At 39.1% G+C, this 24,061-nt stretch overlaps 1 long non-coding RNA gene across 2 annotated transcripts in view; it reads left to right on the forward strand.

Annotated features, from left to right (window-relative positions):
- Nucleotides 1–24,061, forward strand: part of LOC113597444 (uncharacterized) — an 83,453-nt gene that overhangs the window by 40,158 nt on the left and 19,234 nt on the right. For both annotated transcript variants that reach the window (XR_003418280.2, XR_008296273.1), the window contains exons 6-8: nucleotides 1,181–3,863; nucleotides 10,862–10,910; nucleotides 13,931–14,064. This is a non-coding gene — a long non-coding RNA (uncharacterized LOC113597444). The remainder of the gene's footprint in view (nucleotides 1–1,180; nucleotides 3,864–10,861; nucleotides 10,911–13,930; nucleotides 14,065–24,061) is intronic.

Here is a 24,061-nt window from a genome sequence, read left to right on the forward strand (position 1 = left end):
TTTCTGCAGTTTGTTAACTGTGGTCAACAGAGGTCCTCAAGCAGTTGACAGTTTTTCTGAGAAATGGTCAGAGGGTCAATAGTAGCCTAACTATGTCACAGCCCCAAATTGTTCATCTTATTTCCTCACATCACACGGGCATTTAGTCATCTCACATCATCACAAGAAGAGGGGTGAGTACAGTACAGTAGGATATTTTGAGAGAGAGAGAGCACATTCACATAATTCTTATTATAGTGTACTGTTACAATTGTTCTATTTTATTATTAGTTATTGTTGCTCATCTCTTACGTGCCTAATTTGTAAATTAAACTTTATCATAGGTTGGTATATATAGGTGAAACATAGTATATATAAAGTTCAGTACGATCCATGGTTTCAGGCATCCATTGGGAGTCTTGGAATGTATCCTCCACCGATAAGGAAGACTACTGTAGTTACATTGGAGAGTGCTAAGAAAGGGATTGCCCAGATAAGCACGTCTGTGTTTGATTAATTCCAGAAGACCAGGCAAAAGCAGGCCCCAATGAAGAGATGAGCGGAGAATGTAGAACAGCATACTTCTTACTACTACAGGGACTGCTAGTTGTTCAGTGATTGGTTGATGAGGCTTGGAACATGAGCACAGCCTGACTTCAAACTTCCTAAGCACATAATCAAGGCTGTTGATAACTTGTTGGCCTTCATACTCAAGATAACAAACAGGAAGTTTCTACAACCCCTACCCAGTAGGACTGAGCGTGGTAATGCCAAGCTCTCTGGTTTTCCTTGAAACTGTTGGCACTGAAACATTTGGGAGGTGGTTGGCTTGGGGTTGAGGCAGTTAAGTATCATTTTGAGCAGTCTTTCTCTGCGCATGGATATTTCACTATGTGTGGGAGGTAGCATTGCCAAGTGGTGAGCATAGAGACCTGGGATCCTTCCGTGTGACTTCGAATTCTGGTCTCTCCCATCAGCCAAGTGACCTTGAGTAAATGACTCGTCCTCTTCAAACTTCAGTTTCTCTGTCTGTAAAATGAAGATAACAGGCCCTACTTCGTAATATTGTTGGGAGGACTAGAGGAGCATGTAAAGCGTTTAAGCTCATAATAAGGGCTCAAATTATGTTAGCTATTATTTTTAACATTCATTTTTGTTATTTATTATTTTATTTTAAATATTAGTGTATAATTGCTTTTAGGGGGCCAAGGACCAATTTCATTGGCATTAGATTCTAACCAACTCTATTACCACTTCAGAAATAAGATTCATCAACGCACTGAGTGTGGCCCAAGATTTTTGCCTACCTCCTACCCACTCAGCAAGGAGCCACAGTGAGTTTGTGGTAATACTAGCTATCCACGTGTCTTCCATGAGCATTTGCAAAATGATGATAAATTACCCAAATTGTGGCAAAGTCTCTGTACCTATTGCAAGACCTAGGGGTAGGAATGTGTGTTAGCTAAAGCAATCCATAACAATTTTGAAGTTACTGGCACATGTTAAGAAACAGAGTATCTTGATCCTTCTGAGAAAATTTTGCAAATGTTCTGCTATAATTGTATGTAAATCTGAGACTTGGCATCAGCATATTTCCTCTTAGCAAATGTGTCTGAATAAATTGATCCACCTTGTCTAAGACAGAAAGGGTATCTCCAACCATTAGTATTCTGCCTCTGGGTTGGTTTTTTTCCAGCCTGGTGTAATTTCAGGCAGCAGGCCATTGTTCCAAATGCATTTCTGATTGATTTTCTGCCTAACAACTGACAACTTAACTTTTCAGCAGGAGGTCTGAGCTCAGGCCTCCTTTTTAATGCTTCAGAGTGTAATATGATCCTGATGGATGGTTCTGAAGAACAACTGGCTTTTGTGATGGAAAAGAAAGTGTAGGACTTGGTTCCCAAACACACGGATTTCTTCCATATGGATTACATTACTATAAATTAGAGAAGGGTAGGGGTGAGGAAGAGGTGGTTGCTTTTGTGGGAAAGGCCAGGATTTAATACTATTATCCTCTTGCTTATAATTTAAAGAGTTCTGCTCTCACTTGAATCCACTGATTTAAGAAAGTGTTTGGTGAAAGTGGGCGCAATCTACTTGATTCCTTAGGTAACTTTACAAAAGGCATTTAAAAATCCCATTTTAAAACTTGATTCTAACCAGAAATCAAGAGTCACAATCTGCTTAGTGGTCAGTTTTGCTGCTTAATGATACAATTTGTATTTTGTTTTAAATAGATTTGATCCTAGAGATTTGATTCTAATTGAGCAGGCTACTGTGGGTTCCTGAGGATTTCTCTAACAAGAACAGTTGTGTTTGGTATGTGCATCTGAGTCGTTCGTGAAGGATGGAAACTTCTTGGACAAACCTCCAAGTCAATCAAAAGGATTACCAGGATTTTAATCCCAAATATCAAATCCCCAGCTGTTGGTAAAAATGTATGATCTATGGTTCTAAATGACCACAGTTGAGTGACACTTTGATTTTCACACAGGCTCCTTTTAAGTGGCAGATGGTATTCCAGTTAGTTTGACTGTAAGTTCACTGAAGTCTGGGTTCTTCTTGGGTGGCAAACCTAGGAGAATCTATATAATGGCAAACTCACATTAATTGGTACCAGTGGATTTGCAGAGCAAAGTCTAATTTCCTTGGCCTTGTTCATTCTGCTTCTCAGCTTTTCCCTATTTTCTTTCCATTTCTGAATCCTTCCAAGTCTACCTCATAATCTACTCTGGGGTCCTCAAGGTGACTTTGACCCCAATCATCTCTTCTATTTCTTACCTCCTAATGCATTTGTGGTGTGTACCATCCAACTCAGTTTATAATAATATTATGTTTCATATATTTCTCTTATTAATATATGTACATTGGCTCTTCCTCTTTTAACTCCAGTTCCTTGAGGGTAGGGACATTATTTCACACCATCCTAATAACTTCTTCCTTTCCTTGATAGTGTCCAACTCAGTGCCAAACATCCAGCAATTAACTAAATATTTCCATACGGTTTAAAACATAACTCTAGAAGCCTTTTGAAAAATGTCAGTAACTTGCGAGTTTACATTTTAGGCCATAATCAGTTGACCCCTTAATTGGAAATGAGCACTTTCTCTGGGTAACTTGTATATTCATGTGGGAGGGCAGCATATATAGGGCTATGGGGAAGGATGGAGAATGGTTTTCACTTACTTCATACTGTCGCCTCTATTTACCCCAGTCTTTGAGAGCAGATATAGTGGATCAATCCAAGGAAGCAGACATCTCACTAGGTATTTCAACATAGAGAATTTAGCCTAAGAAACTGGTTAAGACAGAAAACTGAAAAAATGGAAAGGGGACACTAGATTATCACAGAGATAAGTAACTGCAGGAAACAATCCCACCCAAGTGATGTGGTTTGAAGTCAATGGTCAGCAAAGAGTTCTTGAGATGGTTTTGGTACAAAAAGGTGTTTTTATTAAAGCACGGGGACAGGACCCATGGGCAGGAAGCTGCATTGGGGTCATGAGGAGCAATTGATTATACACTTTGGAGTTGGAGAAAGTAAAGACAAAGGAAGTTTCCAAAAGGATTTTCAGAAGCTAAAGAAGACTTATAGGATCCTGGAGGCCTAGCTATTATCAAGCTAAGGTTGTTTTTCCGTCTAGCAAAGCATTGATATTAAGACAGTTGGGAGTTCTCAAAGAATGTTATACTCTGCCTGCCTCAAGTATTTGTTAATTCCAGCAGGTGGTAAGGAAATTTAATTTTATCTGCATTTCTTTTGCCTTTGTTCTCCACATCATTAGCCCTGGGTGAACCAACTGGAAGAGGTTTGGGTGATGAGAACCTAGAAGCCAGGAGGAGAGGTCCCACAGAACTGTACTCAGATCTCTGAGGAGGGCAAGGTGAGATGGTCTGAGGATGGCAAAGAAGACACTGGGGCCTGGGACCAGCTGCCTTGCCAGGGCAAAAAGCCATTGCTGAGTGATGCTGACTGAAGCAGCAAGCAAAGGGAAGACTAAGACCTTCTTTCTTCTAGTCTCCCCGACTCCTTCTAGTGCCCCCTGTTGGTAAGCACCTATCAGGAACAGCTGGCAAAAGAAGAACATCGCTTTCAGAATCCCAGCCCCAGCACCAGAGTAGAGCAGAGCAACGTGGATTGGAGCTGAGAGTTAACAGCTTCATTAACTGGCACACACAAGAACAATATATATTGCCTTCCTATCTCGTGAGGGGATGAGGAGGATGATAAAGATAACAGAGACACGCCTGAAGCACAGGGTCCTCAGTGTTTGCCAGAACCTAAAGCCAAGGAGGCGGGCACAGCCCTGCCAAAACAGTCACACTCAGAGGGAGCTCTGAGCTCCATTTTTTCTGCCTCCTTCCCCCCACCCCGCCCCCAACTTAGATTTAAAACCTATTTGCTCTGCCATCTCGCTAGCCTCCAGTGTTTGTGGAGTCTTCTCTACCTTCCCTGGAGAGAATGTGATGGAAACGTAAAGGTGACACTTTTGGCATGTTGCACTAATCTGGAGGAGTGCTGGCTGATTAAATCAAATGTTAGCATTCCCTGAAATTCAACTATTAGAGAGTCCTATTAATAGCTACTCACAATTGGCTCCAACAGGGAGACCCACTCTGAGAAGTGTGATTATTCCTTCATTATGATGTACTGACTTCATATAGAACCTGATACCTTTATTAGAGGAAGGAACTCATTTTACATTAAAATAAGTCCACACTAGAGAAAACATCTATCCTGCGTATAAGAGTATGTTCAAACACGCTACGTAAGTTTCTGGGTGGAATTCTCCAGAAAGTGAGGAGTTGGGAACTGTGATACTATGGCAGGGTCTTGCCCAAGGTAGGCACAAGAATTAATGCATGCTTGTGGGTGAACTATGTCTACACTGAGCACACTGCTGTGGCTGCAGGCACATCTTCCAGTCAACCAAGTGTGAACTGATTCAGGTTCTAAAGGGATCTTGGTGGGAATTCCATAATAGTGGAAGTGTACTCCCCCACTGTGGAAAATCACCCTGTATTTATGTTTTCTAGGGTTGAAACTTTGGTATAATGGCTTCTATTCAATCAAACAGTTGCCATGTATAAAACACCGTTTTAATTTCCTTCATGAATTAGGTCATTTGCTTCTCACAAGTCTAAGAGCATTTTTTTTGTTACTTATCTCCATTTTGTAACTAAGAAAACTTAAACAGAGAATGATTAAGCAACACTTCCACGGTGGCAGAGTGAAGGTGCAAACCCAGGAAGTGTGACGTGCAGGACCACACTGCCTCACAGGGCTGCCCAGCTCACGTTGTTAGCAGGAGACTTATACACAAAAAGACAGTAGTAATACTGGAAAAATTTACCGGTTCTCCTGGAAGAATGTCCAACATGTTCATGTTGCAGGACACATGGGCACTCTTGAAGGTAATTCTCCTATCTAAGAAGGAAGAGAAAGAAGGAGTAATAAAACAATTGAGCACCCGCTCTGTAAGCAAGTCTGTGTTGAGCATTTCACATATGGCCTAAGTTGGATCTTATCAGACCCATTTTTCAGATAAGAAGCTTGGAGGCTCAGAGCCGGTAATTTGGCGAGATTATTGAATTAATAAGTGACAGAGCTGATATTTGAGTCTATTGATTTTGGATACTCATGTTCTAGCAATTGTTAACATTTTGAGTTTCTTTCAAAAATTATTTAAACCTTTGAGAGGTGCCTGGGTGGTTCAGTTGGTTAAGTGTCCGACTCTTGATTTTGGCTCAGGTCATGATCTCCTGGTATGTGAGATAGAGCCCCGCTTGGGATTCTCTCTCCCTCTCCCTCTGCCCCATGCTCACTTGTGTATGTGTGTGTGTGTGTGTGCACATGTGCACTCTCTCTCAAAATAAATAAATGAACGTTTAAAAAATTATTTAAACCTTCAACAATACTTATACTTCAGATAATAAAGATCTTAGAAAACAAATGAGAGAGGAGTAGTTTTTTTTTCCATTCAGCTTTTAGTTTTGTTTCTTATTCTTGACAAAAGCCATGGTAACTACTCATGACTCTAGCCAGAGCCCCCATCTGTCCTCCTTGATGTGTTTATTCTAATTGGAATCCACAGAGGTCATTCTTTTGCTGTATCTATTAACTGAGCTTGCATTTAGAACATTGCTCTATTAGAATTGTGGAGATTATTAACTTGGATTTTTCAAATCAGATTTCCTGCAACTCTGCTCAAAGCAACCTTATTTTCCCAGTAGAACAATCATGTATTTTCAGCGAGCGGTCATAAATATTGAAGAGTCAGTTCCTAGCTAATTTAAAAGAATAAGGGATGGAACATCCTTCACATTTCATTCTGATCTAATTTTGGTTGAATAAGTGTTTGCAAAGGTCAATCTGAAAACAATGTCATAAAGAGCTCCAAGAGGAGTATTTACAGGTTTGGCTGTGTGTGTGTGCATATGTGTGCCTATATGTGTGTGTGTGTGTGTGTGTGTGTGTGTGCATTTCTATATTTGTAAAAGAAATGATACATTAAAGAATGAAGGCATTAAAACAACCAGAGAGAATCAAATGCTCACTTCTTTTTTCATAGTACTATATGATGATCTTCGATATTCCCACCAATCACTTAAAGTTCTGCAAGCTTCTGAGGGTTTCTGGATTTCCAAGGAAGGATTACATGCCTCCATTTGGTTTTATGGTAAATTATGTTTTCTTATGGTCACAAGCTCTTCAAACTAGAGATTATACAAATTTTATAGATTCACTAATATTATTAACAAGGATATTTCAAAACCTAGATGACCCCATCCCAAACTTATTTGAATGAAATGAAATTTATTAAGCCATGAATGAAATAGGGTCATCTGTCTTATATTTTAATATTCTAACATATGTCTTCATCGTATTGCTGTGGGGCAGCTGTGATTAATGCCAATTTGAATGGTTTTCCCACTTAACTTTGCCCCCAATCCACTGCTATCTACCTAGTGCAAACGTGTGTGTGTGTGTGTGTGTGTGTGTGTGTGTGTGTGTGTGTGTGTGTGTTTTAATCGAAAACAGGCTTCTTGCTGGTACGTGCAGTTCCTTTGCTGGAATTAGAAAAAGGCACCCCCTCTGGGTGGACAGATGAGGAAAAGTTGCTCTTTCCGCCACGTCCTCTCTCAGTCGCTTTCTATAAAACCTGTACAACTGTGTGCATTTGCTTATAAACTGTGAAATATTTATAAGGCCTTAAAACTGATGTCTGAATTAGTAAATGACCTCATAATTGGTCTCCTTGCCTTCAGCCTTTTGCCATTACAATATGTTTCATATATGCTTCATTATCCTTCATCTTCCAACAGCTTTTGCCATCTCCTCTCCCTCTGCAATGTTGTCAGGGTCTTTTGTGGCTGGGGCTGAAATGCCAGTGCTCACCTGATGTTCAGAACCCTCCAGAAACCTCCTTTTGCACCCTTAACTCCTCTTCTTCCTCGGTGTGGACACTACCCTTTTGTCAGACTAGTTTAGGTAGCATTTACCAACCACCCCTCTTGTCATTACTACCCCTAAGATGTCATTCCTGTCATCTGGAACAACACTACCCTCCATTTGCTATGTCTAGCTAGTTTAAAAGAATAAGGGATGGGGCATCCTTCAAGCCATGTTTTCTGGCACCGTGTTTCTGTCAAGGTACAAAATTAATTTTTGTTACAACTAAGTGTACATAACATTTTGACAATGTGAAAGATTTTGCCGAAGCATAGTACATCCCTAAGTCTATATCAAAGAAAGGGTTGATCTAGCAGAACGTTCAAGAACTTTGCTTCATGAGAACATGATCAGGACAGTAAAGAAGTCTCCTCTCGGAGGGATACTTGCTGAATCGTGAATGAGGAATAAGGTGATAATTGTAGAAGGATTTTTTTATTTACTAAAATGTGCTTCAAATAGAAAATGGTGTTTACTTTTTGAGACCTTCAGCTATGTTGGTGAAAAATTTCAATACTAGAAAAGGAACTATGAACACCAAAGAGGTTCTACTTCTAATCTGTCTCAGACCTTTGAATCCTAAAGGACCAGATGAAAGCTTGCCTTGGCTTCCTTTGCCCTTTGCCCTTGACGATTTCTTCCTCCCCTAAACACCAATAGCATGGATCTTCTGCATCTGCACGTGGAGTAGATGATGGCAGTGCTCTGTCCGCCTCCCTGCACCTAGCCCAGAAGTCACCTCTTCTACACACTGATGCCTTCCTGCATCTCCCCGCCTGAGGATGTTCTCTCATCTGGGTGCATCCTTGGTCCATGCATAACATTGGCCAGAGGTTTTGGGGAATTAACATCCCAGGAGCTACCCTCAAAAAGGATAATAGAATTTGACAAATACTGCATTTGCTCGCCTTACATTGGGATGATCTTCAAGCATGTTTCACACAATCAGGGTCTCCAGTAGAACTGAGTTCCAGTTAATCACCGTGGTCATCTGCTCAATCATATACCCCTTTTGGCTTTCCTTCTCCATATTGCCACCCCACTCCTTCCCAGCACTTCCTGGAGCCCTCTTCTAGATAAACTGTTTGCACCCACATTCCTGTTCCCCATGCCTTCATTAGTATCATGTCCCATTTCCTTCTTTCTTTCCTTCTTACATGTTTTGTCTTCTTGAGGATTAATCCAGCCCCAACTCTGAAACATCCATCCTAATACAGCAGTGTCACGGTAACTGGTGAAGATGTTTTTATTGATTGAATGAACACCGTGGAATGAATCAAGTCTTGGTGGACTTTTCTGGGAAATGATTCCAATGGAATTTTGAGTATAAAGGGATTTTATTTCTAAAGTACCAGATTTCCTCTTGTACTACTTTCTAAGAAAGGCTTTTAAATTTCAAATGATTTGACAGGTCCCTTTTTTTCATACCTAACTACAACCTCTGCAGCTTGTTATCCTTCTCGTTTTGATTCAAGTGCTGTTATTAACCCTCTTCCTGTTTATGTATTTCACCCTGCCTCCTGCCTCAGTCAGAAGTTGACGGTCAGAATTAATGCAGCCAGGGCATGGTGGGGGGTGCTAGGTGTCGTCAGCTTTAGGGGCTGTGCATTAATAGCCTGGAGAGCCCTCAGACAGGGAGCTGGCACTTCCTTTTTGTATAACAGCATTATGCACATTACACCACCAGTTTCCTGGCAGCATCTCGAAAATCTGATTAGAAACCCATCCAACGCAGGTATTTTTCCACTGCATTTCAAGTCTATCTCTTTTGTCACAGAGGAGATTTGACTAGAAGAGGGGCAGGAAGGACAAGTTGGTCAATTGCCATTTTAGAGTGCGGAAGTACACAGGATGGAGGAAGATGAAAGACTGCTTTGGAGCCATTCTCATTTTGTTCTCTTATGACTAGTAGGTCTCCAGGGTGATTTTAAAGTTTTCTTTTATTTACCTATCATGAGCCTTGTTAAGGGGTGAAATACACAGATTCTGTTATTACTCGCTGGCCAAGGCAATGTCAATTCGTCCTAGTCAGTCTCTCTGAGGCAATCTAATGGTAAATGTTTAGTTTCAAACCTTGAGTTTTAGTCTTGGGTATGTTACAGTGTCGTGTGGTCATCGACCTAAATTTTTAGTGGGCCAACTGATTGGAATTCTCAAATGTGACATACACAGAATAGTATTCACCTGAGTGTGTGTGTTTTCCTTTTGCCTTCTCTCCTCTCTTCTCTCCTCTCCTCTCTCCTCCTTTCTCCTTCCTTCTTCTCCCTGCCATTTTTTTGAAAGCTTCTTTAAAGATTAACTTATTTTGCAGGAGAGTGGGTAAATTACTCCTAGGAGTAAAACTTGAAATGTTTCTCATTATTTTTGATTAGACTCCTGCAACTAACTAGCCCAGTGGTATCTTGCACATAATAGGCTCTCAATAAATGCCTGTTGGACAAATTGATCACATGAAGAATGGAGCCTGGCAACCCAGTATGGGATAAATACCTACATTTACATAACTGCCCACCTATCTTTTGGAAATTATAATGCTACAATTGCATTTATTTACAACAATTGAGATGGTCACATTTGAATTTAGAAATCAGAGGCTTTGTGTCTGAGTTTATGATCAGCTATGAAGGACCTAGAGCAACTATTTGCTTTCAGATATGCCTTAAAAAAATTTGTACATTACATAGAGTCAGGAAGTTGTGTTCTAGTCCTGATTCTGTTATTAAAAATCTATAATTGCTGGGATGCCTGGATGGTTCAGTCAGTTAAGCATCTGACTCATTGTTTTGGTTCAGGTCGTGATCTCACAGTTTGTGGGTTTGAGCCCCACATCAGGCTCTGTACTGACAGTGTGGAGTCTGCTTGGATTCTGTCTCCCTTTCTCTCTGTCCCTCCCCCTTGCTCTCTCTCTCTCTCTCTCTCAAAAGTAAATAAATAAACATTAAACAAATATAAAAAAAATTTAAAAAGTCTATAATTACTTTTGCTTCGGGACCTTATTTATAAAATGTGGAGATTAACATCAATAACCTCCACTGTCTTCCATCAAAGAGTCAATGACTTTATAATCTTTTGTAAAGAGCAAGAAGAGAGGGGCTTTTAAAATTCATCTTCGAGAAAAAAGTCCAGTCTTCTGTAAACCAAAAGGAAGTTACTAACAGGCTGTAAGCAGGATAGTTCTGAGTTGTTCTTCCACTTGACATGTGGTTCTCTCCAGTCACCTGCAGAAAAAGAATGTGATTTCTACCCTTGCACTGTTTGCTAATTATATTGAAAAGATGGGAAGAGAGAAAAGCAGAAATGTGTTTCCTGCAACATCTCTTAGGGGGAAAGAGAAAATGAACTTATTCTGATGTTTTGTTGACAGGAAAACATTTACTTAATTCCCACATCACACACCCCAATTACTCTTATTCTTTTTCGGCTCCATAGTTCTGTTCAGACAGTCAAGTGGATCTTCCAGATGGTTGCCTGGTCTAAGGTATGACGCTTCTCTCCGTAAGCAAGCTTTTCCCTCTTTCCATCCCACATACAATATGTTTCCTTTGTACTTGGCCTTTACGTATTTTCTTTAAAGTTTTAAGAATAATAGCTGATGGTTTTGATTTGTTCCTTAAAGTAATACTTGACACTTGCGAGGGGTGTTTTATGTCTGTACCCAGTGCTGCCACCTTCTCAGGAGAAATCTGCTGTAGAGGTTGACAGGGAATACTTCTCTCAGTCAGTGCTAGGGAAGTGGCAGTGATAAACCCACTGCACTTGTCCTGAATTTTCATTTGGTTAAGACTCCATAGCATCCCTGGTCCCTCCCTCCTATAGAACCTGTGCTAGAGGAAGAAGAGACTCCAGGCCATGAAACCGGCCCACGTCACTCCACTGACTGATGTCTCCCACACCTCTGGTGCCAGGATATTTCATCTTTTCTTAAAGGATTAAGAGAAGGGGTTTGCTGAATATGACAGGTGATATTTATTGCAGTCTTTCAAAGAGCATCTGCCACTGAAATGCAGGTAGGAGAATGAAGCCAAGTATAACTGGCTCTCAGTGAGAGTCAGTTGCCCATGAAGATTTATGCTCTCAGACCCTGATTTAAAGCCCATTCGCCCTTCTGTGGATGCACAGTCCACCACAAACACAGCCCCAGCCACCCCTACCAGCACCAGAACTTCCACTACCCCTAGTCTGACAACCATCACCGCTGACCACGGCCTCATTACCATCCCCTCTTCACCTTACAATCCTCATACCATTTCAAGTCTACCTTTTTTCCAGAGCATCAGGACTAAAATGTTATGATGACACTGTCTAAAATAATAATAATAATAATACATCTATGAGGTGCTTATGGTGTATCCATACATATAAAATATATAAGTGTATATACGTATTGTATACATACATATGTATATATAAGTGTATATATATATACATATATATATATATATATATGTATATATATGTTTAATTATTGAGAGACAGAGAGAGACAGAGCATGAGCAGGGGAGGGGCAGAGAGAGAGAGAGAGACACAGAATCTGAAGCAGGTTCCAGGCCCTGAGCTGTCAGCACAGAGCCTGACACGGGGCTCAAACTCACAAACCACGAGATCATGACCTGAGCTGAAGTCGGATGCTTAACCAACTGAGCCACCCAAGCACCCCTACCCATATTGTTTTGTAATTGTTAACTAACTGAATCCTCATAACTACTTTATGAACTAAGCAATATTATTAAGTACATTTTGCACATGTAGAAACTGAGGCTGGTAGTGTTAAGTAAGCTGCCCAAAGTGGCTGGATCCTAACACAGGCTCAGAATCAGAATTTTAGCCAATGTACCAAACAAAGATTTTTCCCCCCACTGGGAATACTTGAATTTGAAGTTTGGAAGAGTTTGCCACACACAGACACACACATCACTACCTTGGCAACAGCTAGTAAACTTACTACATTTATTTCCCTTCGAACTTGTCAAGTTAGCGTAAACTGTGTATCAGGAACAAATGGCAAAGGTTTGTTTCTTCCTCAAGTAAAGTCCAGTGCAGATTGCCTGATTCTGCAGGGCACTGCGCCCCTCTGCAGCGGCTAGGGAATCCCAGCTCTCTGCAGGATTGCTGATGCAAGGGGAGAGAGTATGGAAAACTCACCTACTTTTCAGAGCCTGAAATGGGGGGTGACATACTCCACATCTGTTCACAGTTATTACACAGAGCCAGGCACAGGGTCCCAACCTAGCCACAAGGAGACTGGGAAGTGTAGGGAGGGAAAGCACATGGGATAGCTGAGAACACCACCACCTCTGTTTATTGGTGGAAAAACATAACCTGTTCAAGTAAATAATTCATATCCATAATTGGAATGCCACGAGACCCTGAGCAATCCTGTGTCAGGAATCCAAATATCTAATTAACTTGTGACAATCCTTTTTTCGTCTGAAAAATGTACAGACTTAATAAATTCTCATGGGATATCATAGTCCCCCAAGGCTTGGGCTTTGGCATTTCCAAGTGATCTTTTATATAATGAACAATAAGAGGGAGGAGAGAAGGCGTGAAATCTTTGAAATTTTTATATCTTGCTCCATGTCATGTCACTTGCTACTCTTTGATATTTCTAGCTATTAGAGAATAGAGGAAGTCTCACCTCTCAGAGCTCCACATGTGAAAAGAAGAATTATAATTGGATCTCCATACTGTCATTTATGTTTGGTATAAAAGAGGAAGATATGAGCCTACAGGGAAGAAGAAACCAGGTTATGTCTTTAGAGCTTGCTGAAGGACAATCCTCTCTTTATCCAACATTCTTGATTTGATGGAGTGAGTGATCTTCACTCTTCAATCTTTAGAAATAGTTCAGGGAAATAAATTTTGCCAGCAGAGGGCTGAAAAATGAGAACTGGAAATATTTGATCATTATTTAACATTATTTTGAGTAAAGAATAAAGAGCACTGTGTTGTAAACTTCTCTGATTAAAGTCTGTTGTCTAGAGTTCTAAGTCTTCTATTGACTGCCTCAAAATAGAGCCTGGCAAAAAGAAAGGATTTGATTCTAATCATTGGGTAAATAAAGGGCACTGGAAGTTCTCAGTATGTGTTTGCAGTCTTTGTGGACAATACAATGGAGGGAAGAGCCACTGTGCTTACACTCTAGCTGTGTCAGGGTCAGACCGCATGGATTACTGGTCTGGCCCCCTAAGGAATCTTCCATGTTCTTATGGCCTATACCTTGTTCGTGGGGGCTCTGCTAAATGAGGAATTAAAAAGGCATTTTTTCTGGTATTATGATATCCCATGAGAATTTGTGAAGTTCAAATTTTGCTAGGGCTGGAGCCACATCTCTCGGTTCCAATTTAGCAACTTTAAATCCTAGAATCCCAACAACAACAAAAAAGATGCAGTGCAATCTAGACTAAAGGTACCCCACCTATCTCCTAAACAGAAAAGTTCCTGGTTTCACTGCTTATAGATTTTCAGTTGTAATTGCCTACTCTTTCTTTCTTGGAGGTGGAGATTTTGAAAATGCACAATTCTTCTTTATTCCTCTTCCTGTGATCATTCCCATTTGGTTTGCTGGCTAGACCAGAAAACTACTTTCTGTACTGCGAAGACATCTCACGATACAAACTATTTTCAGAAAGGTAAGTTATGTGTGCATGGTAATGCACTTATACTAGCTTGCTGTCTTTATCTTAAGGCTTTCTCTCTAGCTATCACACTTACTTTATATTGCCTTTTCCAGTTATTCTATCATAGCTTTATTTTTTCTTTCACCATCAATCCCTTACTCTAGAATTGCATGAAAGTCTCCAATCCTCAGTCTTGTGTACTCCAGGCCCATCAAGTCAGGTTTATTCTCAAGAGAAGTTCTCTGACTGTGTCAAATTCTTCTCTATACAAGTGCCTTACACACACACACACACACACACACACACGCATGCATGCACACACATTTTTAGTATAAATTATACATTCTGCATTGCTAAATAATAGACTTATTTCACTAGTGTCGGTAGTGACTAAGTTTTAAGTTGTATCTGTACATATAATAGGACCACTTGTGAAAGGAATCATGAGAACAGAAACAAGCTATGTGCCTGAGAGGGAGCAGGCCCCTGCCAATAGGAAGCTGGGTAAACATTGCTACCTAAAGTTAAATGGCCTTAGGGGGAAAATATAGCCCATGAACCAAAATAGATAAGGAAGCATCTTTCCTTAATGTCCAATGAAGCTTATTCCCCTTGAGCTTTATTGAGGTATAATCCACAAATAAAATTGTAAGATAAAGAGTACAACATGATGATTTGATATTAAACTTGTAGAAACAGAGAGTAGAAAAGTTGTTGCCGTGGGCTGGGGAATGGGGGAAATAGGGAGAGGTTAGTAAGGATACAAGCTTTAATTTGTAAGATGAATAAGGTCTGAGGATCTAGTATATAACATTAGACTGTAGTTGGCAACACTATTATATAATAGAAATAATTTTAATTTGGTGTCAGAATAGGAGCGTGGGAAGAACTGGTGAGGGAAATTTGAGATATCTAAGGATCTTGGCTAAGAAATACATAAGCTTAATTAAGATTGAGAAATAGAATAATAAACTAGTAGATGTTAATGTAAAGCTTAGCTGCGCTCAGCTAGTTTAAGCAAGTCTGATACTCAACAGTAGTATTTTTTCTGTGTAAGATTTTTATTCTGTCACTCTAGTTGCCATTTTTGTTATTTAGAATTTTCCTAATCTGAAGCCTAAGGATCAAATTAAAACAAAGCCTCTCTTTATAAATTTTAAAGTGGTCATGAGGAGAAGTATTGAGCTTGTCTCTCACACATAACTAGGGCCTACCAGGGCAGACAAGAGTCATGGCCACGTGCTCAATCTGCCCGTGAACCGGCCACTCTATGGTGTGACTGAGGCCACAGATGTTCCTGGGTCATAGCCAGTGACAAAGCCAAGCAGTTATACAGTACTGGTCTGTTTGTGAGAATGTCCCAGTTGGAGGAATTCTTTACTGAGTGACCACTTTGCCACTGTGTATGTGAATACAACTTAAGTCTTGTTTTGACAATAACTATGGTTATTTCATTAACATCACTATTGTGTTTGTGGTAGACCTTCTCACTGGACTTGGTTTTGCATTCCTGTTGGTTAAGGGATAGCTCTAAACGTCAAAAATTACTCTTAAAAAGAAAAGATTTCTCTTTTCCCCTTTGTCATTTCATTTCCCTAAAACTAAGATCTCTTAGTTTATCAACTAGGGATTCTTTTTCGGCAACGGGAAGATTAGTTAACTGACTCAGTCATATTTTCCCATAAATGGCAACATGAGCTGTCCTGAGATGTATTTTTAGATACTGGATTAGTCTTAGAATGTGAATTCTGCACTGTGGGAAAGAATGACATGACCCTGCTAAGATTTGAACTCTGCTTTCTGTCACCATGGTTACCATTTGATCATCCTAACTTGCATTCTTGGAATCCAAAGGAACAAATCTAAATAATATCCTCTATAGAAGACAGGAGTCAAAACATAAAATATGTTGTCCTTTATGTGAACAAATACAAACCATGCATGGACTAAAGGACAAAAATGCCTGTGGAACAAAAGGGAGGAGGGATATATTTTGTTGGAAAATGCAAAATTTCAATTGGTTATTGTAATTTACTATTTCAGAAATGTAGGTTACAGAACTGCTTAGTAAAAGCAAAATATGATGATAAATGTAGTGGTCCAAAAGTTTCATCAGGTGGGCCATATGGAGCCCATCTTACCTGTATCTTGTATTTTAAAAAATCTAATATAACACCTAGCCCAGTATCTTATTATCTGAGTGACTGCACTGGAATCATGTTTTCTTAGCATTCCTGATTAAAAACATCAGCCTCAAATGGAATCAAAATAGGCTTTATTAAAAACTGTAAACATGATCTTAAAATATGCTAATTCTAAAACATCTGAAGCATGGCCATTTCATAAGTATTCATCTAGTCCCTACCTTTTGTGAGCATGAATCTATGACATCAATGCTAAGATTCTTATTCTCTCAAGACTACTTTTCAGTGATTACATTTCAGAAAAAGAAAAACAATCATTTTAATACAACCCTCCTGGCCCCCCAATAAATAACTACTTACAAAGAAGCAGTCAAATTTGTATCCACACAGTTGTTAATGTTGAATGATCATCCCCTAACAATCATCACCTAACACTCATATTTTATTATTTTATTTTATTTTATTTTATTTTATTTTATTCTATTATCTTTTTAAAAATTTCTAGTTAGTTAACATACAGTACAATATTGGTTTAGCAAAGCAAATATGAACTATTGGAACTTCATGAAGATAAAAACTTCTGCACAGCAAAGGATACAATCAACAAAAGTAAAAGGCAGCCTTGGGAATGGGAGAAGGTATTTGCAAATGACATATCAGATAAAAGGTCAGTATCCAAAATTTATAAGGAACTTATCAAACTCAACACCCAAAAAACAACCCCATTAAGAAATGGGCAGAAGAAATGAATAGACAGTTTTCCAAAGAAGATGTGTAGATGGCTAACAGAAACATGAAAAGATGCTCAAAATCACTCATCATTAAGGAAATACAAATCAAAACCATGATTAGATGACACCTAACATTCTTATTTTATAGAACAGACCTTACTCCTTACTGGTAATCATAAAAAAGTTGCATATTTGGATATATTTTATAGCTCAGCCTCTTCTTTGAAACTAGTACTCATTAGATAAGAAGACATGTTGCGGATACAATTTCTGCTTTCCTGAAAAGTCAAACTTTTAAATATTCCTACTTTTCAGAGATTTGGGAAGTTCTAGTTGGCAAATAGGTTGAGTAGACTTGTCCTATTCTGAATCATTAGCTGACCATGGCATTAGCATGCATTCATGCATATAAGGCTGTGGCTCACTATGGAATTTAAATGAATAAGGGTCCTGGTTTGTCTTAAGGGGAGGAGTTGAGCACATGTTGGAGGCTGAGCCAAAATTTCCTTTCTCTGGGCTTAATGACTTTTATTCAGGAAGCAGTGGTGCTGGACAGTTCCCTCCCACACAAGTAATGAGTGGCCAGGAGGAACAGGTCTAGGATTTGGGATGATAAGAAAAAGGTGATATTATTGTGGTCTTGGACAATAGCTTGTTCCTTTGCTTCATCATCCATTTCAGGTTGAAATGATATTTTTTCATTTTTATCTGACCCTTACCTATTTTTGCAATCTTCTTGAATAATAAAAAATGTGAATTTTGGTATGAGGGGTTTTGAAACAGTGCCAGTAATTTCTGGAGTGGTCAGGAAATGAGATTTCTCAATCCATGCTCAGGTTGCCCTAATGTACAAAGAATTCAACACACATACACTGCTGGTCTTCTCCAGGGCCTGTGATTCCACCATTCAGTTGCTCCAGCGTGTGTGTGTGTGTGTGTGTGTGTGTGTGTGTGTGTGTGTGTAGAAATCTGAATTTTAACAAGCATTTCAGGTGTTTCCAATTCAGGCAGTAACTAAGAAACATTGACATATAAAGAGAGAGCTTCTATCTTGCATTTGTCTGTTCTACAAGGAGATTATTCCAGTTAACTATTGCTATGAAACAAACTATGCCAAAACGGAGTGGCATAAAAGAGCCATTTTATTATGATTATGGGTTTTCTGTGTTTCATGATGCCTGAGGCCTCAGGTAGTGAGATTTGAAGGCTGAAGGGGATTCTACTGCTTCGAATTGGAGTCATTTGGGGGTTTCTTTACATGCCTGGTAGTTGAAGTCTGGTGGCTAAGACCTCAGCTGAGCTGTTGGCTATAATACCTTCACATGGCCTCTGCATATGTCTGTTTACATGGGATAGTTTGGGCTTCCTCACAGCATGGAAGCTGGAATCTAACAGTCAATATCTCAAAAAGGCAAGAGGGGGAGTGTGTGTTATTTATCTAACCTACCTTGGAAGTCACATACTATCACTTCTATCATACACCATCAGGTTAAGAGAATTAGAGATATGTCCAGGTTCATGGGCTGTCAAGGTGGCATTGTAAGAAATGTATGTGACATGGGAGTGTTGTGGCTATCTTTGGAAGATAAAATCTGCCATTGAGATGAATCATTGAATTGAGAACTGTAAAAAAATTAGTAAGGACAATTAGAAGGCCAATATAGTTGAAAACATTATAATAGAAAATTTTTCTTGCTGTGAATGAGTTAAAATCTTTTTACCCAAATGAATTACATCTCACAGTACTATAAAACTCACAAATCATATTACTGAGACATTTCATCAATCTTGAATAAATATGAAAAACAGGAGACACTGGCATCCTGGAAGATTGGTATATATTATTCTGTCCACAGGAGGAAAAAGATAGACTCTGTATATGACAGTTCAGGTACGATTCTAGAGTCTAGTAAATTAAGGGATATATATATATATACACACACATACATATATCCCTTAATTTACTAGCCTCTAGAATCATACCTATACATATACATCGTACATATCGTACATATACATATATATACATACATATACATACATATACATACGTGTGTGTGTATATGTGTGTGTGTGTGTATGAAGCAAGTGTGATACCACTTTCTTATATATCCATGGAAGATATTGCTAAATAATCAGCTCATGGAATTCTTGACTGCTATGTTTGGACAGGACCTACAATCATTGTCAAAATTATGCTGTAAGCAGCCACTACCAATTAGTTGTTGGCACGTTGAGTTGAAACCTACTTCTTACTTAGAAACAAAAACCCCTAGAACATCTGTGACAGTGCTTCACAATTCTAGTGTGCATAGGCATCATAAGAGGAACTTTCATAAAAATGCAGATTTTCAGGCCCAGATATTCTGAGTCAGCAGGTTTTGGATAATTTTCTTTGAAATACTTCAGTATAGACTGTGTGATATGAACATGTGTGTCTGTAGTTACTTTTAATCTGTATCCTTGTCATGGTTAGTTGCCTTAATCAGAGACCTACATTCTAGGGTGGTTGGCTAGTATTTTATCAAAAGGAATTCAAACCAAAGGAATTCAATTATATTCATCTCCAATGAACACTGGAAATTTTGGTATTTGATGAATATCAGAACTGGGTATTTCTTGATGAAATTACTAGTTTTCATAATATGTGGATTTTCTGGAAATATCGTAGAGAGCGTCACTGTCCTTACATACACAGAGTGTAAAAATATAGTGGAGCCAGCAGTCTGCATCCTCAGAAATGGCTTCCAGATTCCTCCATGGGTTGTTTCAGCTGCTAATTTGGAGACATCTTGGTCTCCTGACTGTGACTAGAGAGCATGCTGAATCCTGCTGTGAAAATTGTGCTTCCTTTGCCTCCAGTGAGCCGTTCAAGGAAGGTTCTGTTGGAGTGGTTAGAGGAATTGAGCTCTGGAACTCCAGTGGATTTTTCCAAACTTGTGGCATGATGGTTGCATGTTTGCTAAGCAATGCTGGTGTGTGTGTACCAGGTTTCAGTCTGAGACTTGCATTCCGGGGGGTAGCAGAGAGGAAACTCAGGACCTTCACCTACCATTAATTGTTGGAGGTGCCTGATGTTTCCTAAAAATCCCCTGAAAATTGTACATAACCAAGATGCAGTAGGTCAGAATCTGACTTACTAGAAGCACTTTAAGTGATTCTGATTTGAGACACACTGAATTAACTTCTGTCTCCTTCCCTGTTTCAATGGAGGACCAATGGACATTTGGCAGTCGGATGTGGGAATGTTTCAAGCATTGGATGAGTGGCCAGATCTTCCTGAAAAAGAAAACAAGTCCTTTATGATCTTGGGATTTAATTAATTAAAAAAAGATTTAAAACTAATATAATATTACCTCAATGAATACATTTTAAAAAGAGGTTTAATAAAAAATATTTGTTCTGGTTAATAAAAAGGAAAAAAGCTTTGTGAGCCTCAGCATCTGCCTAAAGCCCACATCCAGATAAAGTTTTCTGTAAATGCTTCAAAATGAACCACTGCAGAAAGCCCCCATCTATGATCTAATGATTTTTGCAAAGTCAGAGTAAGTTCACAAGCAAACACAGTTAAGTGAGCTCTGTTCTTTTTTTTTTAAATTACTTTCCTATCTTCAAATGATATCAGGAAGCTAGAGATATCTGGTGGAAAATAATGGGTTTCATTAAAATGCTGTGCTTATAATTCTATTATTATTGTTTGTGCCTGAAATTATAAGTATGACATCGCAAAGCTAGTCTAGAGAAAAAAATCACGCCTAACATTATTTTTGCAAAATTTCTCATGATGAAAAAGCATTGGAATGCTTTTTGGAATAAGTCTTATAGGGATAGATAAACATCAGTTCTTAAAATATTTAAGCCTATTCCTTCATACTCAGATAATAACGTAGTCGAAATAATGTGCCCCATGCATAATAGGAACTATATAAATTGTTTGTTAACCAACTTTTTGATTGATATAGAGCAAGCGAAGGAAGTATTTTTATGTGGCAAAAGTTGAATATGCACATAGCAATGATATTACAAAACTAGTGTGTGAAGCTTTCTGAATATAAAAATATAGAAGCTTCTGAATCTTGAGAAATCTTCCCTGGGCTTTTAGCGTAGGGAACATTTTAGCGTAGAAAGGAAAGATTTTAGCGTAGAAAACAAAATCGTTAGGGACCCTTCAGCCTCAAATGGAAAAATGACAGTTGCTGAAAGCCAAGGAGGCCATTTTCTGCCTGGGAATTTGTATTGGAGAGAGAAATGGAATCATTAAATTGATAGCGGGGAGTTTTCAGATTTTTAAAGTGGCTTTGTTTTTCACAAGATCACAATAGATTTCATTGGATCCATCAAAACCTTTTTTTTTTAAAAATATTTTTAATATTTGTTTTTGAGAGACAGAAAGAGAGCAGTGCACGAGCAGGGGAGGGGCTGAGAGAGAGGGAGACATAGAATCTGAAGCAGGCTCCAGACTCCGAGCTGTCAGCACAGAGCCCGACGCGGGGCTCGAACTCACGAACTGTGAGACCATGGCCTGAGCTGGAGTCAGCGCCCAACCAACAGAGCCACCCAGACGCACCTCCATCAAAACCATTTGTATCTCAGCATTGTTCAGTAGCCAATCGAAGTCATGTGTATCCTTATCTGAGACAGTGTAAAATTTTATGGTGGCTACTAAGTCATTAAAGAGGATGAATGATCTTGTGCATAATTTTAATAGATGTAATGACAATATATTTGAGTTATTTGGATATCACCATCCCCAAGGAACCTATTTCTGTCACAGTTGGTGAACCTAAACGCCCTCTCAACTTCTCAAATACTGCAGATGATGATGACCACGTGTTTTTTTTTAAATGTTTTATTTTATGTTTGAGAGACAGAGAGAGACAGAGTGTGAGTGGGTGAGGGGCAGAGAGAGAGGGAAACACAGAATCTGAAGCAGGCTCCAGGTTCCAAGCTGTCAGCACAGAGCCTGATGCAGGGCTGGAACTCACGAACTATGAGATCATGACCTGAGTGAAGTCGGATGCTTAACCAACAGAGCCACCCAGGCGCCCCTCGACCAGGTGTTGTTTTGTTGCTGTTCTTTCTATGTGGCTTTCTTTCATAATATTTAGAAATAGAGCAAATGTGCATTGAGAAAAACCTCTTTTTTTCTTCAGGAAATAGTAAAGGCTGCTAATTTGATATAACAGACTACCCAGTTTGTTGATTTTTAATTCTGATTATGCATCTGCTGTGAAATAAACTATTTAATTTATCTGATTAATAAAAGCATGCTGGTGGTTATTGGTGACATGAAAGTCAAATAACAATTGGACCAGAATTTTCATTTCTTAATCAGTTGCTTGGGGTTTTTCCCTTCTAAAATTGTGAGCTATGTTAAAGAGTTTCCTGTTTTGTGTGTTATGGTTCCCCAGAGAATAGAACATTAAGGACAAAAATAGTTTAACAATGAAAAGAGACCGGGAAATGAAGGGGTGATGTGGGTGTACTATGTCAAGAAAAAGGCAGAAATGCTGGTTAGCTTTCTTGGATAATAGTAAACAAAATACGCTGTTTACTCACACTATTCTACTGAATATTTCTTTTTTTTAAACCAGTAATGACTTTAGTAATGAGAGCAGTGTTTGCTTTGAGTTTTTTTCTTTCATATTATTTCTTTGTGTCATTGCATGTTATGTTTAATAGAAGCTGGGTTTGTGGTTCTTTTAAAGTGGCATTTATAGAGACTATTTATGTCAATTCTCCACTCTGCCATGGTAGCCTGATTCTTCAGATGGCCCCTGCTGTTTCAAAGGCTGTTGTGGACCAAGAGCAGTTCTGGAATTACTCAGCTGTTGAACTCAGAGGGACTTTGGAGATGATCTTGTCCAATGCCGTTTCACAGATGATGAATCTGAGGGTGGAAGAGGTTGAGTGACTTGGCTTCTACTTGTTATTGGCAGACCCTGAGTTAGAGCATGGTTTTGTCAGTCCTGATCCAATGATTTCTTTTTTCTTTTTTTTAAATGAACCTTTTATTTTGAGATTGTTGTATATTCACACGCAGTTGTATGAAACAGAGATCCTTTGTACCCTTTACCCAGTTTTCTCCCATGGTAACATCTTGCAAAACGATAGCACAATAGCACAACCAGAATATTGACCTTGACACCATCAGGATATCAAGATACAGAATAGTTCCTTCACCACAGGATTCCTTGTGCTGCTCTTTTACAGCTACACCCACTTTTCACCAAACCCACTCTTAAATCATTGGCAACCACTGTAATCTCCTTTCCATTTTTATAATTCTGTCATTTCATGAATGTTATATAAATGGAAACATGCAGTATATAATCTTTTGAGATTGGATTTTTTCTACTCAGTGTAATGTTCTAGGGGTTCACGGAGATTGTTGTGTATATCACTTTGTTTCCTTTTATTGCTGAGGAGGTAGGGATATAATGTATCAATGCTTTTTTCCATGGACTATTTCTGTTCCAATTTTGGGAAATCCCAGCCATTTTCCACGTTCAAGGTTAAGAAATATACTTATGAAGAAATAGTTTGATTTTGACAATCTTCCTTTTATGTTTGGAGACTTAAGGAAAGTGATTGTAAAAACAACAGAGATCCATGTAGTCTAAAGGGTGTTTTGATGGTGGCCTAGCTTCCTTTGTTTGGCAATGAGAGTGAGGAGGCCTTTTGGGAGGACCCTCATAGTTTGGAAGATGATTCCTGAGGTATGATTAGGAGGGTCTACCAAACACTGTGTCTGTGCGAGGCAGCCTCCTCAGGAGACCAACATTTCGGCTATTAAATGGGGCAAAACAATTGCAGATCTCATCTCCATGTCACAAAGGGGGTTTGCAGGTGCCAGTTGTCATTACTGAAAGTGGAGTGTGGCCAGAAGACATGATTTAGCACCTGTCTACTCTCTAAATGTGCTGTGGGTTTTAATGACCTGAAATAGTTGAGATTTGGCTCCTGCATTATGCCATAAAGATAGATTCATCAGGAAAGCGAAATGCTTGTAGGTGAAAAATGTGTTTTAATTCTTGAATTAAATTTTAGTTCAAATCACAATGGGCCTCATGGCATCTGGGCTGCAGACATTTGTCACTACACTCAGTGATAAGAACAATTTCCAGATTTCAG

The sequence above is a fragment of the Acinonyx jubatus genome, chromosome B1, assembly GCF_027475565.1.
Source record: "Acinonyx jubatus isolate Ajub_Pintada_27869175 chromosome B1, VMU_Ajub_asm_v1.0, whole genome shotgun sequence".
NCBI classification, from domain to species: Eukaryota; Metazoa; Chordata; class Mammalia; order Carnivora; family Felidae; genus Acinonyx; species Acinonyx jubatus.